At 41.0% G+C, this 18,757-nt stretch overlaps 1 non-coding gene and 1 pseudogene across 1 annotated transcript; both read right to left on the bottom strand.

Annotated features, from left to right (window-relative positions):
• Positions 1–915: 915 nt before the first annotated feature.
• LOC115935076 (U6 spliceosomal RNA) lies at positions 916–1,022 on the bottom strand. The gene has a single exon (XR_004070791.1). It is a non-coding gene; the product is annotated as a U6 spliceosomal RNA (small nuclear RNA).
• A 5,447-nt stretch (positions 1,023–6,469) lies between these two features.
• On the bottom strand, positions 6,470–17,820 carry LOC129534460 (uncharacterized; annotated as a pseudogene).
• Between the last annotated feature and the right edge of the window lie 937 nt (positions 17,821–18,757).

Genomic DNA, 18,757 nt, shown 5'->3' on the forward strand with positions numbered 1-18,757 from the left:
CCATGTACCTGACAAAGATTCAATATCCAGAATCTATAAGGAATTCAAACAAATTTACAAGCAAAAAACAAAGAGCCCCATAAAAAAGTGGGCAAAAGATATGAAAGTGATTACTTTTCAAAAGAAGACATACACTTGACCAACAAGCATATGAAAAAACACTCAACATTACTAATCATTAGAGCAATGCAAATCAAAACCACAGTGAGACACCATCTCACACTAGTCAGAATGGCTATTATTAAAAACTCAAAAAATAAAAGATGCTGGAGAGGTTGCAGAGAAAAGAGAATGCTTATGCACTGCTGGTGGGAATGTAAATTAGTTCAGCCATCGTGGAAAATGGTTTGGTGATTTCTCAAAGAACTTAAAATAGAATTACCATTCAACTCAGCAATCCCATTATTCGGTATATGCCCCTAAAAATATAAATCACTCTACCATAAAGATGCATGCACACATATGTTCACTGGAGCACTATTCACAATAGCAAAGACATGGAATCAATGCAAATGTCCATCAATGATAGACTAGATAAAGAAAATGTCATGTATATACATCATGGAATACTATGCAGCCATAAAAAGAACAAGATGATGTCCTTTGTAGCAACATGGATGGAGATGGAGCCCATCATCCTAAACAAACTAATGGAAAAACAGAAAACCAAATACCTCATGTTCTCACTTTTAAGTAGGAACTAAACATTGAGTACATATGGACACAAAGAAGGGAATAACAGATACCTGGGTACTGTGTTTATTACCTAGGTGATGAAATAATCTGTACACCAAATTCCTGTGGCATGCAATTTACCTATGTAACAAACCTGAACATGTATTTCTGAACCTAAATAAAAGTTACTTTTTAAAAAAGAAATATGGTAATAAAATTAAATCCTTACAGTTTAAAAATACATATATAAAATGCTTCATGAATTTGCATGTCATCTTTGCAAAGGGGCAATGCTAATCCTCTCTGTATCATTCCAATTTTAGTATATGTGCTGCCAAAGTGTGCACAGGACTATTAAGTTGAGGTTATTAGGTCATGAGGATCTTCCCTTATGAATGGATTAATGCTGGTATTGGGGAACTGGATTAGTTATTGCAGGAATGTGTTCCTGACAAAAGGATGGTGATATGGTTTGGCTCTGTGTCCCCACTCAAATCTCATGTTGAATTGTAATACCCAATGTTGTGGGAGAGACCTGGTGGGAGGTGGTTGGATCATGGCAGAGGATTTCCCCTTTGCTCTTCTCATGTTGGTGAGTGAGTTCTCATGAAATATGATGGTTTAAAAGTGTGTGGCACTTCCCCTTTCACTCACTCTCTCTCCTGCTGCCATGCGAAGACGTGCTTGTTTCTTCTTCACCCTTCTGCCACGATTTTAAGTTTCCGGAGGGCTCCCCAGCCATGCCTCCTGTTCAGCCTGCAGAACCAGAGCCAATTACACCTCTTTTTTCCATAAGTTACCCAGTCTCCAGTATGTCTTTATAGCAATGTGACAATGAACTAATACAGATGGATTTGGTTATCTCTTCCTCTGGATAGGTTGGTTCCTCTCAATCCTTCCTCTTTCTGTCATGGGATGATTCAGAAAGAAGGCCATGATCAGATGTGCCCCCTTAGTCTTGGACTTTTCACCCCCAAAACTATCAGCCAAATAAATTTCTTACCTTTATAAATTTTAAAAAGATTGTTAAAAGAAATTTTTTAAATAACTGAATAAATGGAAAAACACTCCTTGTTCATGGATTATAAGACTTAATATTGCTTAGATGGCAATATTCCCTAACTTGATCTACAGAGTAAATGCATTTCCTATCAAAATTCACTTTGTATAGAGATTGACAACATGCACTGGCATAAATCTAAAAATATAAATCAATGGAATAGAATTTATGGTCTAGAAATAAACCTATACATTTATGGTCAACTAATTTTTGATAGGGGTAACAAGATAATTCAATGGGGAAAGGATAGTCTTTCAACAGCTGGTTTAGGACAACTACATGTGAACATGCAAAAGAATAAACTTAGACACCTACTTCACAACATGTATAAAATTAACTCAAAATAGATCAAAGATCTAAATGTAAAAGCTAAAACTATAAAACTCTAGGACAAAAAATACAGGAGTAAATCTTTGTAACCTTGCATTAAGCAACAGTTTCTTAGATATGACACCTAAAGCAACCAAAGAAAGAAAAAGATAAATTGGACTTAATCAAAATTAAAAACTTTTGTGCTGCAAAATTTTACCATCATGAGAGTAAAAGGACAACGCAGAGAATAAAAGAAAATATTTACAAGTCATATATCTGATAAAGGTCTGGTATCCAAAATATGAAAAAAACTCTAACAAACCAACAATAAAAAGACAAATAACCTCATTTGAAAATGGGTTTCCCAAAGAAGTATACAAGTGACCAATAACCATTGTTCTTGAGTCATTCCTATTCAACGAATGTTTAAGGTAAATGTTTAATAACCAGCTCTTTAAAAGATTCCCTGATTTGTAGTGACTGCCAATTTCTGTGGTGTAAATACTCTCACATGGTTGATTTCAAGCTAGCAACATGGCATCACTGGATGTGGAGTTGGAAAGAGAGGCTTGCAAACAATTTTTGTGAGCCAGTGCAAGCTGGCTCCAACACTTCACTTCTTATAATAATTTTAAATTTCATTTTGGTTATATAAACTCTTCCTGATGCCCATGTTTGTTGATTTTTAATTCAGGAGCATTCATGCTCTATTAGCTAACTAATCTTACTTGTTTTTTGTGACTAGTCCTTACTTCATAGTAGCATTTTGCCACTGAAAGATAGTGAAGTTGGCTCTGCAAGTCCAGATTATGAACTGAGCGGGGAAGAGTGAGCAGTGTACTTTGTAAGCCTTTCATGTCACTTCAGGTCTGTCATGTCACTTTAGGTCCACCTGAAGTGATGACTTAATGCATGTTAATAAGCAGGAATCGCCACTGAACAAACTCATTTTGCATTCACTATTCACAGCAATAGAAATTCTCGTAATGTAAGTGGAATATAACATAAATTTATAAGTGGACTTTCAAAATTGTTGGTTATTAACTTTGACACAACTGCAAATTGGTATTCAAGTTAATGGCAAAGACCAAACCAAACAAAACAAAAAATAGCATACACAATCTTCAAGTGCACTTTCAGTTGTATCCATTTCAACTTTAACCTTACTCTGTCATTTTCTATTGTATCTTGATATGAAAGCATATTAATTAGATTTCTCCCTTTCATGAGCTTTTTTCTTGCTTGTCAAAAGCATTTTAAAAAATTTTCAAACAGTATATCATATATTACCTTGCCATCCTATATTTTGATTATACTTCTGTTGAAAATATGGTAACTTTAGGGCTGTTCACAAATCTTCAGCCGCTTCTCATTCCTGCCCATTTCTTTGCACTGCCTTGCACCCTTTGCAGGTAGGTATGGCCTTGGGATTTGCTTTGGCCAGTGAATTCTGAGCAGAAATACATATCGCTTAGTGCAAGGCTTTAAGAAACATCACAGAATCCCCTGTGTTTCCTTTCTCTCTATAGTGGTTGTCGAAGTTTCTATCAGTGGAATCCCAAAGTGCCTTTGATGAGCAGAGCTTTAGTGGCCCATTTGCATCAGAATTGAGGTATAAGTGAGAAGTAAATTTTCGTTGGCCTAAGCCATTGAGATAGGGTGAGGAGTGAGGGGGAAGGTTATTCTTGCAGCACAATCTAGCCCCATCTAACAAGTACAATAATTAAATCTTGTTCAAATGTTTGATAAGATAATGCCCACAATAGATTTGTTTCATAGGTATGAATAAATTCATAGGTATGAAACTCACAGGAATGGTATGAGAACTATGCATATTCTTTTTCATTCTTAGCCCAAATATCTTGTCATTTATTTTACATTGTATTTATCCAGAGTATTCTCCCTGTTAGTATTACCTTAACAACATACCAGTAAACTGAAAAAAAAAATTCTGTTCTAGCCTCAGGGAGAGATTAGGGAGGGTACCTAATAACTTTAGAGAGAATTCCATGTGATAAATGAAAGGGAGAGTATAGACAAGATTACAGCCAGTATAGCTGGGATTACAGCCATGTACCACCACGCCCAGCTAATTTTTGTATTTTTAGTAGAGACGGGGTTTCGCCATGTTGGCCAGGATGTTCTCCAACTCCTGACCTCATGTGATCCGCCCACCTCGGCCTCCCAAAGTGCTGGGATTAGAGGCCTGAGCCACCACATCCAGCCAACAAGACCCAATTATACAGACATCAGCTACTTACACAATATCAGTTTAATCATGGTACTTTTAAATTATGAAAGAATTCTATCATAAACCCTTAGCCATTTAAGTTTTGTAGGGGGAAAATGCCATTCATTCAACAGTAAGTGCATTATTATAAAAAAAAAAAAAAAAAGAAACCAAAGTTGCTTTTTTTTTTCGAGACAGAGTCTCACTCCGTCGCCCAGGCTGGAGTGTGGTGGCAAGGTCTCGGCTCGCTGCAACCTCCGCCTTTTTGGCTCAAGCGATTCTCGTGCTTCAGCCTCCTGTGAGTAGCTGGGATTACAGGCGCTCACCACCACGCCCGGCTAATTTTTTGTGTGTTTTTAGTAGAGACGGGGTTTCACCATGTTGGCCAGGCTGGTCTTGAACTCCTGACCTCAAGCATTCCGCCCACCTCGGCATTCCAAAGTGCTGGGATTACAGGTGTGAGTCACCACGCCCGGCCTACACAAGGTAAACAAAAAATTAGTTTTAAAATTTCCAAACTCAGATTTTTTTTTTTTTTTTTTTTTTAATCCTAAAACAAAACCAACCTCAAAACGCTCAGGTCACAACCTTTTAGAAATCCAAAGTCACCACCAGAGGGAGCAATTCACCCGGTTTATCTCTGATTTAGCTCCTATAATTTCCTAAGGCCTGATTACCTGGGAGGAGATCTGCAGGGACAGTAGTTTTTAGACACCTTATGCTCAGATCTCAGTATTCAAAAATTTTATCCTTGGAATACCTTCCACACTAAAATAATTTGTGCCTAAAATAATTTCCTTTTTTTTCTTTTTTAAATAGCAGCTGGAGTTTGCAAAGAGCTCTTCCCACAGAAACCCAAGGTTGCCTTCCCGCCTACCTGAATCTTGGTGGACATACAGGGTTTATGATCTAGGGAAGCCCCAAGGATGTGAGATTCCTCTGTAAATGGGTCATAGGACTTGTTCTGATTCCGTTAGAATTAGCAGGCTGGTATAACAGAAAACTGCAGTAAAAGTGGTTTAAGCAAAAGAGTAGTTTGTTACCTCTCACTTAAAAGTTCAGTGATAGGCTCCTCAGGGCTGGCATTGCAGCATCAGGGACTTTGGCTCCTTCTGTCTGTCCCACCGTCTCAGTTCATGACTTCCAAAATGACTGCTGGAGCTCCAGTCATCACATTTGCATTCCAGCAACAAGAAAGTTTTCTCCTCACCACATCCTTAGCTTCAGTGGGTCTTCACCTCCTCTCTGGGGGTGACAGGGCTTGTTATCCCTACCTTAGTGGTTTGATGCTTTTGTTTAATAAAGGATAAGAGTCTATTTTTCCACTCTCTTTCTCCATGTTTTCACCACTGAGGGACCATCTCTCATTGCTCAATCCACCTTCAGTCTTTCTCATAAGCACCTGGTGGAGGTCCCCGGGAAAGAGATTAAAAGTGACTGTGATCACTCCTTTTGTGTCCTAGGATCCCAGAAGTACTATACGGTCATGCTAGCCTGCACCTGACCTTTAACAATTTGTTAAAGTCTCAGCTGAATTGTTCTTGCCACTTGTTTGGTATTCCATAGCTCTTCCTCCTTTCTGTGAGACAGGTGAGCTGGTGCTCATATCCCAACTCTCTTTGGAGTGGCCTTGGATTCTAGATGATTTGGGTGCCTTGCAACTGCAGCTCTCTAATAGGGTCAGGAAAAGTTATGGCTTTGCAGTTTACCTGGCTTTGTCTTCTTGTGCGAATGGGAGCTGCACTCATTTGAGCTTCCTACATCTGGGACATAAACTGAACTTCAGAGGCCATATGTGATGATGTAGTGGCTGAGAATTTTCTGGAGGTTTGAAAAGTCATTAAACCACAAATATAGATCATCATAAACCAAGCAATATAAGCAAAAAACAAAAATCCTCATCGTGGCATATTGTAGAGAAATTGTAGAATACAAAGCAAAGAGGAAGCAGCCAATCATTTATGAAGAAATTTAAATAGCAGACTTGTCAACTGAAGCAACACAAGCCAGAAGGTGGTGAAATCATATCACCAAAATGCTTAGGAAAAATCACTGTTAAACTAAAATTGTGTACCTGACAAAACTCTGAATAGTGAGAGTTGTATTAGGGTTAGGTTCATCTATAAAGAACAGAAAAACTCCAAATAACAGGGCTTAAAACTGCTTCAAGTAAAAATCCAGAGGTGTGTTGTCTAAGAACGAATGGGGTCCGTGCTCCATGAAGTTCTCAGGGCCTCAGGTTTCCTCCAGCTCAAGATGTGGTTGTTTTTTTTTTTTCCAGTTTTTCCAGTTTTATTTAAACACAAAACATGAACTGTGTACTCATTGTCTTCGCTGCACAGCTTGGCATTGGGGTTGGTGACTCTGATGGCCAGCTGGGCAGCTCTTTCCACAATGGCTCTGTGGTCCTTGGAGGAAACATTGTGAGCGATGTCAGCACAGTAAGATTTGCTGCGCATCAGCAGTACTTCCAGCTCCTTGACGTTGTGGACCAGGAAATTCCAGAAGCCACTCGGCAGCATGTGCTTTGTTTTTTTGTTGCCCCATAACCAATGTTGGGCATCAAGATCTGGCCCTTGAACCTTCTACGAACCCTGTTGTCAGTACCTCCGGGTTTCCGCCAGTTATGCTTAATTTGACTGGTGTATCGGTCAGACTGGTGCCATATGAACTTCTTGGTTCGCTTTTTGATGATCTTGGGCTTCACAAGGGGCCTGAGGGCAGCCGTGATGCCAAGGAAGAGATGGCTGCCACCTCCATAGGCAGCACCGAGGAAGAGAGAGGGGCAAGATGTGGTTCTTCTACCACCAAGGCAATGTTCACAATTTAAATATGCCTTTTCTTTTAGGAAAAACAGTGGTCCTAGAAGATGAAAGTAATTTTTTTCTGGTAAAATAAAAATTTGGCCTATGTCAGCAATGTGTATGTTTCATGAAATGCTATTCATCTGAAGAATCCACGTGTCTGGAAGCCATGCCTCAAAGTCTAGAATGACCAAGCCTTAAATTTACATCCAGTGGTGGTGGGAGTAGGACCAGGGCCTCTTCTCTCTTTTTCCTTTAGACTGTAGGACATCTGAAAGAATATCAAAGCAGTTGTCTACTAGTCTTCCCAGGCTTGGAGACACTGCTTCAATCACCGTCAGTTACTTCTATCCTTCCAAAGTGCGCACTAAGAATTCCCCTCTATATGCTCCTAATTGTTTTGCTCCATATTTCACAGCTGCCCAAGCAAGTGATGCTCAGAGACCATTTGATTTCAGGAGCTTCTACTGCTCCCAGGACTGAGGACTGACTGCCCAGGACTTTCCAGAGCCCCCACCACCAAATCCACTCTGAGTTAAGGGTTAGGAATACTCTGAGCCATTGTTGTGATTGGCCTTCTCAGAGAGATCTCTGGACTGTCACCAGGCACCCTGAGGACACAGGAGAGAGTGACCAGAGTATTGATCACTGGTCATAGGAAGACGGATTTCCTCTTATTGTCCTTGTTCATGGACCCCTGGGCTGAAAGAAAGGGACAGAGACAGAGCAGGAAAGAGGAAGATCAGGAAGCAGGAACAGAGTCAGAGGAAAATTGCAGGCTTGATGGGAAGGGGCAGGCTTGGGGGGCTCTAGAGTTACTGATTTTTCAGCTTGATCAACTTTTACTTGTTAGGTTGGAGTGACAATTTTCAAGCTGCTTACATGCCAGACTGGGAGCTGGAAATCCTATTGTTTTTTACATGCATTTAACTTTAATCAAGTTACCATAACACCTCACTGACTCCAAAATAAGTTTCTATCTCAGCATGGCATTCTTTCTCCATGGACTGACCCACCCACCACTCAACCTTATCACTTCTTACGCTTTTCTAAGAAAATAGCATGGGACCTACAAAAGAGTAAAAAACTGTCAAGATTTTGAAGAATGCTCTATCCATTCCAGCCTTGCAGCCTCAAACATGCAAAGGTCAGCCACACATGTTTGTTCTGTTGTGTGATTTAACCCTACATGTAGAAATGGAAATGGAAGAGAATATGACATGAGAAAACCAAAGGACATAGCAGTATTATATGTTCCTAAATGAAGCTGAGTTTATGTGTGTGTGTGCAGGAATGTGCCTTCACGTATAGCTCACAGGTATGCATGTGCATTTGTGTACCTATGCGTGTGCGTGTATGTGGGTTAGCATGCATGTGTATATGTGAGTGTGTCTGAGTATTCTTACCCTCAATGCTCCAAACATAACATTGATTAAAGTCCACACTGAGTGAGCTGAGTTTGTGGGGTCCTCTGTGAAACAGAAGGAAAAAGCCATTTTCAACGAGAGAGGGATGTATGTGAGCTCCCCAAGAACACGCTGGTGGTCCTAGGGCAGCAGGATGGTAACCTCCAGGGTTCTTGACAACAACGGACCAGGGAAGCCAATAAAGGATCTGTCAGTGGTCTCCAGGGCCTGCAGGCAGTGCCTCTGGCAGGCCGTGCTCTCTGGTCACTGGGAAGATGGACCCTTGAGAAGGTCACAGCCATCCTCTAGGCTCAGCTCCGCCTCGGTGAGTGTCCCATAAGGTCAAGCCACCCTCACGGGATAGAATATGAGCTCTCCAAGCCAATTTCCAAGACCCTTGGGCTCTCCTTTTCTCAGGTACCTCCAGTCCCAGGAGTGGTGGGGGGAAGCAACAGACCCCAGTATTCTGGCCTGGGAGTCGCATAGCCTCTAGAGAGCTCACCAGAGCAGAGCAGTTTAGCAAAAGTCAACTTCCCATTCCCTTCAGGATCAGTTTGCCTATTGAGAAATGTTTCTGGGAAACGTATTTACCAAGTGGAATGGTTTCATACAAAATACTATGGGTATATCTCTTCAAAAGATCTTTTCAATCCCTTAGGTATCTTTTTCTATTGGATATAATTTTAAGGAGTGCCCACAAATACATTTTGAACTAGTTTTTACTTATTTTTCTACTTACACTAAGTACTTATTCCAACTTTTAGTATAACATATGCAAGTTATCAGACTTCATTAACACTTGTTGAGTGGTCTAGCCTTTTTTGGGGTTAAAAAAATTATTTTCTGGGCCAGGTACAGTGAGTCATACTTGTATCCCAGCACTTTGGGAGGCCGAGGCAGGAGGATCACTTGAGCTCAGGAATTTGAGGCCAGCCTGGGCAACATAGGGAGACTCCATCTTTACAAAAAAAAATTAAAAATTAGTCAAGCAAGGTGACACATGCCTGTAGTCCCAGCTACTCAGGAGGCTGAGGTGGGAGGATCAGCTGAACCCAGAAAGTCAAGGCTGCAGTGAGCTGTGGTTGTGCAACTGCACTCCAGCCTGGGCAACAAAGCAAGACCCTGTCTCAAAAAAAATATATTATTTTCTGTATGACATGGCTGTATTAAAAATAAATGAATAAAATGAGGAAAGAAATATATAGATTCATTTACATTTCTACCGTAGTTTTCATGACACCTAAATCACAGTGCCATTGCTGCGGAGTCCCTTGCTTGCATTTATAATTCAACTCGGCCTCTTATGAGCTCCCTGAGTTGAATGATTTACAAAGCTTCTCTAAGTCTCTGTTTCTCAGTTCTAAATGTTTAATGGCTCCCTCATTGGGTGTTTTGAAGATTAAATGAACTAACCCTTTCAAAGCACTTACAGCAGAGCCTGGTACACACTAAATAAATACTCAATTAATTCCAATTTAGGAAATACTTATTACCTACTGCTATACATCAAGCACTGTTCTAGGACTGGGGATATGGGAATACAAGGTAAACGAAGACCCTGTCCTCACAGAGCTTCCATTCTCATGGAGGGATGGAGACAAAAAAGTGAGCCATACGTCACATGGGGACAACTGTTACAGAGGGAAAGGGTGGTGGAGAGAGAGAAGGTGCACAGGGTTTGTGCTACAGCAACTCAGATAAGCTGGAACTGCATTTCTGAGGATCCACTTCCCTCTATGGCTCTGTGTTGGGTTTGCAAGAGAAACTTGCATGAGATTTGGAAGGCAGAGGTGAAGTGGCAGGTGCGATGTTCTGAAGGTTAGTGTAGGTGCTAGGGTCTCTCAGGTGCATTGTTGCTCAACTCACCTTGTTGACATGGGCAGCACCTGCCTGTAGCTCCTCCTACTCAGCCTCCCTGAGTCCTGCCCGGCACGTGTGCAGCTTTGCAGCCAAGCATCAGAAAAGACAGAAATGAAGGCAGAGAGGCAGAGCTACAAGGTGCTCACAAATACCTATTTTCTTCTCTTCCTAGATGCTCAGGTAGACCCATCTTAGCCCATGCAGTGAGGGCAGAAGTGATGGGCACTGTTCCAGACCTGTTCCAGACCTGGCCTATAAACACACCCATGTGCCATACTTTCTCTTTTCTCATCCACTCCTGGAGGCAAAGAACTCTGAAGACCTGGAGGACAGCAGAGCCACAGGACAGAAAGCCTGGGCCCCTGAATGGTCCTGCGGAGTCACCATCCATTAGACGAGTAAGAAATCAACTTTTACTCTCTGAGATTTGGAACTATACTGTTAAAGGAGCTAAGATTATCTTAGTTAAGATAGGCACAAATCAAATAAATAGAGAAATATATGTGTGAAAGAGAGAAGAGGGAGTGAAGAAGAAACAAAATAAAATACTACTCTTGAAAAAAAAAAAGAACAAGATATACAAATCTGTAGAAAGACTAATCAAGAGACAAGTTTAAAAGTGCAAAGGGAAAATAAAGAGAACAGCCAGGCACATTGGCTCACGCCTGTAATCCCAGCACTTTGGGAGGCCGAGGTGGGTGGATCACTTGAGGTCAGGAATTTGAGACCAGCCTGGCCAACTTGGTGAAACCCTGTCGCTACTAAAAACACAAAAAATCAGCCAGGCCTGGTGATGCACGCCTGCAATCCCAGCTACTCAGGAGGCTGAGGTGGGAGAATTGCTTGAACCCAAGAGGCAGAGGAGGTTACAGTGAGCCAAGATTGCGCCACTGCACTCCAGCCTAGGCAACAGAGCGAGACTCTGTCTCAAAAGAAAAAAAGAAAAGAAAAGAGAACAAATGAGAAATACCTGAACACCCAAAAGAGATTTTCACAATAACAATACTGTGAATAATCATACACTAATAAATTGAATAACTTAAATAAAATGGATACATTTCTGGAAGATATAAAATATTAAAATTGGTGTTGAGATTAAAAGCTTGACTAGAGCAACAACAATTCAAAAATCAACATCCAGTCATATAACCATCTCAGCTGCTAGAGAGGTGAGGGGAGGGCAACTTCAGGCACAGAAGAATTTTCAAGGTATAGATATTTCTTAATTCATACAATTTATTCCAGGAAATAGAAAAGAGGGGAGAAGCTGCTCATATAATTTCTGTGGCTAGAACAATATTAATACCAAGACCACATAAGGACCAAATAAGAATAATGGGTTATCAGCCCATTTTTATTTATGATCATAGATTCTGTAATCTAAGATCATCATTCAGATTCTCAGGGAAAGATGGCAGATGGAACATACAACTTTATTTCTGTTCGCTCCTAAAACCCACAAAAATGAACATAAAGAAATGCAGGAAACATAGGAACGAGGGAAACTAGAAGGTAAAATAGCAAGAAAATTTGGGGAGCTGAAAAAAATATATAAGTAAGTGGGAAATGACTTAGAAGTGAGAAAACAGAACCTTTCATCAGAGTTGAGGAAGGCAGACGTCAAGTCTTATTTACACAACAGTATCGCCAAGATGGCTGAGAAAGTGGAGGTGGTTTAGGGTAGTCCAATTAAGAAGAAATGGTAGAAAGTTGTTTAAGAAGCAATGAGGAACCCAGATCCCCTTGCCACTTTCTGCAGATGAGCGACCTTGACCCACCTTGGCAGACAACTGGGAATGAATGCCTTAGAGAGGTTGCAAAGAAGGCTGGGTTTCTGTGTGTGGTAGGGAAGGGGTGGGCAATAGGTATAGGTGAGGATGGTGACAATGTCCTGAAAACCAAGGGATTATGTGAAGAACAGGTACCAGAAGGTGAGAAACACCCCAGCCCTCTTCTCCTATTTGGATTCCAGAAAGTTGGCAGCCAGGTCTTCTTCCTCCAGACAAGAGATGGCGTGAGTCTTCCCTGGGGATCCTGAGCAGCCCAAGAGAGAAGGCTGAATGATATTGACAAGGCACTTCCTCAAGCAAATGGCCAAGGAGTCACCCTCCTGTGAAACTCCCAGGGCACCAGCCCCACTGTGGGCTCACAGCATCCAATTATCTTTAGAATTTTGTTACCCGGGACAGAGAAAAAGCTCTCAAGTGAAGGAGAAGAAAGAAACTAAACAGAGAATAGTGAAGGTAACTGGGAAGAAACAGAGACCACCTAAGGAACCATTAATAAAAATAGAAAACTTTTTCTCCAAGGGCTGTTTCCAAAACAGAGGGAGGCAGAGAGAGAATGAGAACAACAGAGAAATGGGGGAGAAAAAAAAGAAAAAGACAACTGGTCCAGGAGGTGAATGCTTGAATAAAAGGAGTTCTAGAAAGACAGAACATAGAAAACAGAGAGGGGAAAATCATGCATGAACTAATTCAAGAAATTTTCCTGTGAATTTCTAGATCGAAAAGGCCACTCACTGTGCGGAGCAAAGGGATGGAAACAGACACACTCCAAGGCTCATCCCTGTGACATTCCAGGACACCAAGAACAAAAAGAAAATGCTGATAAAGTGAAGACAACAGATCACATATTGCCATAGTTATCATAATTGCTCCTGACTTTTCAACAACAATAGGAGCAAGAAGGTAACATAGCAATGCCTTCAAAATCCTGAGGACAAATTGTTTCCAACTCAGAGTTTTTTATATCAGTCAAACTGTCATGGTAAAACAGGCATTTTTAAATATAAAAGTTGTCAAAATGTATTTTCCATTCCCCCTTTCTCCCGTAGTTACTCAAGGATGGGTTCCACCAGTACAAAGGAGTAAACAAAGATCCAAGAATCAAGAAAATGTTGTAGAGGAGACAAAGAGAAGCCCCAGAAACATGAGGAAGAGATAGCTGTGTACCAACTGGTGGAGGCAGTGCATCCATACAGGGCAAAAAAAGGCTGCAGGTGTGACTTTTTAGGAAGATGGTCAACAAAATACTTGCTGAGAAAAAAACAAAACAAAACTTAGAACTGCTGGTTCTAAAACATGTGCTTTTGTTTGTTTGTTTTTTCTTGTTCTGACTTTTAATTCATTACACCACTGCTCTCCAAGAAAAGGCTATCAATTATTCCCTTCCAACAATGCATAAGAATGACTTTTTCCCTACTTCTCCAGGACAGAATATAATTATCATTTATTTTAATCTTTTTTGAACTGTTAAAAAGATAAACTGAGGCACAGTAAAATTTTAAAGAGTTTTGGTGCTTTTTTTTAGCATCAACAATTTATGAACCGAGCAGCTCCGAACCAGAAATAGTTTGGGAGCTCCACTGAGGAACACAAAGAGGAGACTTTTATAAGACAGACACAGAAGTAAAGCAAAGTATTTAATTGGTTACTGTTATACAATTGCTTTTTTTGGTCTATCAAGTTGGAAAGCCCCTCGTTATCTAAGTTTGTATAAATAGTAACTTCTGATTGGTTGAGCTTAAGTTCTGCTTTAAAATATATATATATATATATATATATATATATAGGCATTCACAAGAAATAGCTCAAGTTAAGTTTGGTTATGTTTGCAAATCAAGCAAGGTTTAGGTCACTTACAAATCATAACTGCTTTTGTCCCCTCTGGGATTCTTCAGGTCTGGTCTCCATTTTAACTTACTTTAACAATCCCACCGCTTTGGGTCACCCTCTCAGCAAGCTAAGAAGAAGGTGATAGCATTCCTCTCAGTTACCACTAGTGAAATAGTCACTGGAACAAAGAGTCATGTAATCTTATCCTCAACAGTTGTATTGGGATATAAGGTTACATGGCATCATTACCTGCATCATGGGCTTCAGTGGTAGGGTTGTTGAGTTCTTCAAGTCAATTAATGATGATGGCAATCATTTGATGTGTGAGTGCCTTCTGGAAAGCTTTGAAATCCTTGAGAGGATAAGATATAGTAGGATGGTAAACAAAATGACTACAGAGAGAATAATAGCCAAGGATTTTTAAATTCCCTGGAGCAGAGATTCCCAGGAGCCAATATTTCACCAATAAAATAAATCAGTGGAGGAGGCAACACCTGTCTGATAAAAGATATATCTGTTCCTTAAGATCCTTTAAATTGGTCTCAACAATTTCTAATTTATTAATATAGAAACAAAATTTTTTTTTTTTTTACAAATAAGAGCCTCCTTGTTAAGTTGCTAAGGTATCAAGGACTTCTATTTTGGAGTACTATTGAGGTTAAATTGTTTATTTCAGATTGTATTGCTTGAAGGGAATTCAAGGTAGCATTCTATGAAAACAAAAGAAAAAAAAAGGTTAACATTAGGAACAAATTATGATCTTAGTCTTTAAGTCCGGAGAGCAGCCTGTCAAGATTTCTAAATTTGAGTTTGAAGCATTTTTAGATGATGGAATGAGGATGGCAATTGCAACCTGATGGATTTTCCTGGCTTGCAGTTTGAATGTCTCTGGAAATGTCATCAGGTGTTGCAGTGAATTCTCCAAGTGACCCACATAGCAGCAGCATGAAAATTTTCCATACATGGTCTGTTGTAGTAATTTTTCTGAATTTAAAGTCATCCAATTTCAGCTGGCAGGGCTTCGGAAAAAAGCAGTTTTAGTTTCTAGTGAAACTAGAAAATGTTAGGATTCAATCCAATTTACAAGGACATAACAAAGACCAGAATTTGATGATGGGTGCTATGGTTTTCTATTGAAATACAATCTTTTTTATGGTCATTCCAAATTTTTCCAAAAATAATCATGGTTAACTCTTCTTTTTGTGCAAAATCAGTAGTCTCATTAAACTTGATCTGATTATTTACATAAGTGCAACAAGAAAAGTGATTCTATGTATGCATATTTTTAAAATACATCATTTTGTCAAAGTTTTGATAATATCCAAGGGGCTTTATTGACTTTGTATAAGTCAATCTTAGTTATTTGTTCATTTTATTGTTTGTTTTACTATTTGTTAACAAGGAATCTCAGATTAGACCTTTAAAAACCTCTCTAGGCTAGGAGGCCAAGTTAAGGACTTACCCAATTATGTCTTGTTACAAGAACAGATTCTTACTGAACCTATGCAAATACCTATATTGCCATGAAAATAAGAATATTCAATAAGTGCTTCCAAATTATGGGGTGATCAGGTAGGGAGGAAAAAAACGTTTTCTTTTTGTTTACAAAAGTATATTTTATCAAATTGTTTTAAGTTATAGAAAAAAGTTTTCCTGGCCGGGCGCGGTGGCTCACGCTTGTAATCCCAGCACTTTGGGAGACCGAGGCGGGCGGATCACGAGGTCGGGCGATCAAGACCACGGTGAAACCCCGTCTCTACTAAAAATACAAAAAATTAGCCGGGCGTGGTGGCGGGCGCCTGTAGTCCCAGCTACTCGGAAAGGCTGAGGCAGGAGAATGGCATGAACCCGGGAGGCGGATCTTGCAGTGAGCCGAGATCGCGCCACTGCACTCCAGCCTGGGTGACAGAGCGAGACTCTGTCTCCAAAAAAAAAGAAAAGAAAAAAGTTTTCCTAAATCTAGAAAGCAAGACATTAAAGAACCAGCAATGTTTCAAATGAAAAGTTATAAAAATTATAATTATTCTCATCAGTTAATTTAGTCTCACATAATTAATTTTTGTTTTGCTTGATCTTGGGTTAGCAGATTTATAAATACATTACTTTTCCATTAGAGGTCTGGAAATTCTTACCTAGCCTTATAGTATGAGCTTAAAATTATCAGAAACCTGTACTCAACAGCCTTTATCATGAATCTCTTACAATTCTTGTCATGCAACTGACAAGGGAGTTTGGTTGCTTTGTTAACATACGACATTTTAACATAATAATTAAAATTATGGATGATAACATTATACTAGTACATATCAGATTTCTAGGAATTTGACATAATTTCTGGAACACTCATCAATAACAAACATAACTTAAAGAAGGTTTAGCATCACCCATTATTTGACATTGCTTCTCATGCAATTTAACATATCAAATAAGCCTCACTAGTTTGACATGTCTGTTTTTACAAGAAGAGAAGATAAATTCTTTTGAGATATTCCAGGGACCCTTTTGGACACTCCCAAAGTTGGTTTGAGGTCAAAAAGACCTATATGGCATGGCCAGTTCTAGGGGTAAGGTTGTGTCCATGCCAGTTTGTGGCATATGGTGATGTCCAGCTAGCATGAGTCTGAATTAATTACCACACATAGGAGCCAGAGTAAAGCGTTCCCAGGCCATCTACCCCCAACCAATGTCCCCACTTATTACTGCAACCTCTTACATCTTCTATAACATGCTCCAAAAAGTACGCACAACAGTAATCCCCCAAATGCCAAATACCACATTATTTCACGTTGAACAGTCTTGTTAGTGCGTGAGTTAGTGTGCAGCACACGTGGTATTGTACACAAATTACATTTCCCTTCTACACTGTAATGAACATGGAGTGTGATGTAAATAACCATGGAATACTGAGTTAAAGCTAGAATTTTATCTAAATTAGACCTGAGTTTGTCGTGCCCCCAGGTGCCTGACAGAACTAAACAGTGAGAACCCCAGAACCCTTTCCAATGGGGAACGTCAGAGGCACCACAGCCACGGACCCTCCACTCTCTCCTGCACTCATTGCACCTTGACTGTCTTCCTTGGTGCTTGCAGACGTTTGTCATAGTGGATTTTTTTAATCAGATCGTGAATTTTGGGCAAACTTTCTACAGTTCGTGGGAGTAAATGTTTGAATGGTTTGAGTTCAGACCGTGAGACAAATCTGCATTTTCCATTCTGAAGAGGTTACACATGAGCTAGCAGATAGAAAAGGAGAGATGGGATCGAATTTCAATTATACGGAAACAAGGTAGAAAAGAAGGGACCTCAGGCAAAAGAGTAAATGCAAGTTTGCAACTTAGAGTTTACAGTGGCTGGTCACAGGAGTATCTGACCCTGGAATTCCCAAACTTCTCCGCACCTTAGAATTACCTGAGGAATATTTTTAAAATGCCAAAGCCCAGGCCACACCCGGACCAATTAAATTAGGCACACTGGGGTGGAATCCGGCATCTGCATTTCTGAAGCTCCCTAGATGATCCCAGCATGCAGAGGAGTCTGAGAATGACTAGTCTAATTTCATTTCCACAATATGTTTGTGAAGCGGTCGCCACTATCCCCTGTGATTCCCTTAAGGTTCCCCCCAGTGAATTTGTGGCATCAGGAGCCGAGCCCAGCACTCCTTCCACTGCGCGTGCCGCTGTCCTGGAGGACAGGAAGCAGAGCCAGGGTGCTGCGTACGTGGCTCTTCAGAGGGCCTCCAAGGGCGCACAGCCGAGTTGAGCCGTCTGATTACGCTCCGGGGTGATGGACAAGCTGCCCCTTCCCCCTGCTGGCCAGAGGCTGCTATTGCAGCCAGCGTGCACACGCGTGCGCGCATCTTCAGCCACCGGCAGTTTCTCTCTGATTCTTCCCTCTTCTCCCCTCTGCAGTGTCGCCAGAACACCTTCCCACACTCTATTCTTTGTGGCCCTTCTGACTTTCTCTTTGCCGTGTGACAGGGGAGTCCTCCCTAACCAGCAGACAGTGAAGGTGGAGTCCACGTTTCTTGGCCTCCACGCATAGCGAGTCTCAGACCCCGCAAGGCTGCAGACAGTGCTGTGTAAGTGGGCCTTCAGTCCTGTGGGGAGCCCAGGTTGAATCCCCAGGAATAGAAGCTCCAGAGGAAGGTCCCCAATCAGTCTGTGGTCCTCAATCCTGAGAAGGGTTGCCTTTTCTGGGAGGAGCCTGGGTCTCATCGCTATGCGGGAACAGGGCTCTGGGAGGCGTCCAGGAAATGTGAGACCGGAAGTCGCCGTCAGGGAACGGAGTAGTCTGTGGCCCTGTTAGAGGAAACAGCCCTGGGGGGTCCCCAATTGCTTCTAGAATCTATTCTGTTTACTCTTCTAGGGAATACCTGTAACTTCTTTCCTTGGACCCAAGATTTAGGACATGAGAAGAATCTGGAAGAAGCTGAGCCCACAAGGGTCCCACGAGGGCATTCTACCTGCCCACTGACCGTCTCAGCATGCTACACGCTCGAGGGAACTCAGGTTCCCTGTCTGTAAAATGCAGATTCTCTCCCATGAAATCTCTGAGGTGAATAGCTCTGGATAAACTTCAGTGGCCTTCTTTTAGATGTTTTTTGTTTTTGTTTTTTGTGGGTTTTTTTCCCCTTGGGTCTTCCTGTCTGGGGCCCTCTGCCCTGGGTCTCCTGCAGAGGTTCCCACCAGCTCAGGAAAACACTCAAGGGTGGGTGTCTCAGAGCTCAATAGGCCTGAGTTCCTTTCCCAATACCTCCTACCACTCCCTGGACATACACACTAGCACATACATGC

This window comes from Gorilla gorilla, chromosome 5, assembly GCF_029281585.2.
Source record: "Gorilla gorilla gorilla isolate KB3781 chromosome 5, NHGRI_mGorGor1-v2.1_pri, whole genome shotgun sequence".
Classification (NCBI taxonomy): domain Eukaryota; kingdom Metazoa; phylum Chordata; class Mammalia; order Primates; family Hominidae; genus Gorilla; species Gorilla gorilla.